Below are 1,556 nucleotides of genomic sequence, written 5' to 3'. Positions count from 1 at the left end.
GAAAGAAAGAAAGAGAGATGGACGGAGAGACGCGGGTGAGGGGAACAGCTCATAATTAGCAGTGCAGGGGGCAGTAAACGCTGACAATGAGCCTCTGTTACTGACCCACACAATACTGCACTATCAGTTTCATCTCTCTCTCTCTCTCTCTCTCTCTCTCTCTCTCTCTCTCTCTCTCTCTCTCTCTCTCTCTCTCTCTCTCTCTCTCTCTCTCTCTCTTTTACTCAGTAATAAGGTCTGTCTCCCTCAGGCATGTATTCGCGAACTTCTCTCTCTCCCAGAACCTTCAAGTTCTGCTGAGGTTAATTGAGCGTCTGTGATGATGATGATGATGATAATGATGAAGATCAGACAGGTTTTTGTCTGTATATACGGGTCGTCTCCTTTAACATTAAACATTAAGTGTTTGTGCTCTCATTTTGGGGAATAATTCTATAAAAATCTGCTCTGTCACTAAACTTTAATAATATTAGTCAGGGTGGCGCTTTATTCTAGGCTATCATTGTTTAATAACATACCGATTGTTTTTACAGTTGATAGTGTTGTTTTAGTAGCTTATAATTGAGATATTATCGTTTTTATTCATATTTAAAAAAAATGGAATGTTTTAATTTTTATATTTTAATTATAGTTAAAGTTTATATATAGTTTTTCCAGTTTTAGTATAATTGAGATATTATTAGGCCTGTAGTTTGAATGAATTAGGGTTTATTTTATGTTTTTTATTTTTATTATAAAATTTTTGTTTTAGATTTTTTAAATATAAATGTTATCAATTTTAATTCAGTTTTAGTAATTTTAGTAGATAGATAGATAGATAGATAGATAGATAGATAGATTTTTGTAAAAATTATTTCACTTTTATTTACTTATTTTTATGGTTTTAGTTTGTTTACTATAATAACCCTGCATTGATGACTTGATTACTTACTTAAAGCTAAAGTTAGTCACGGATTGTCAGTGAGTTTAGGATGTCAGTGTCAAACTTCCTGCTAGAAAACATCTAATGATGTCACTTCCTGTGTCTGATGTCATTAAGAAACAGTGAAGGGCTTTTACAAAAGAATAAAAGCATGGAAATGGATAAAACATGTAACTTAATCACCAATTAAAATATTATTCACAAGAAACCACATTTGGATTAGAGAAAGAAAAACAGTGAAGAACCGTTGTTGTCTCGTCTTTATTCTTTAGCTTGAGTTCAAAGGTCAGGGTTATGGGCAGGAGTTCAGGGGTCGCTGCTTAGACTAGTTTGGACTGATTGATATGGTTGTCATGTGTCACAGGTTCATAAATGTCATTTACCAGAAAAAGACACAACTAGAGGAAGTGAGATCATGGATGCAAGATGAAAAGGTGGAAGAAACTGTAATGTTTGGGTTGAGCAAACTGCAGATTAGTGAGATGTCTTAATGTTCAGGCATGATAAACTGATCTCAGAGCAGCGGTGATCAGACTTGATTCCCCTGATTTCTGCTTTAATGCTCTGATCGCCTGTTAGTCGCTCGCAGTCGCTCCGTTTTATTCTCCTGTCACTGCACACTTTTAAAAGGTGC

Source organism: Leuciscus leuciscus, assembly GCF_965113295.1.
Source record: "Leuciscus leuciscus genome assembly, chromosome: 1".
Taxonomy (NCBI): Eukaryota; Metazoa; Chordata; class Actinopteri; order Cypriniformes; family Leuciscidae; genus Leuciscus; species Leuciscus leuciscus.
This window is presented reverse-complemented; position numbering follows the sequence as displayed.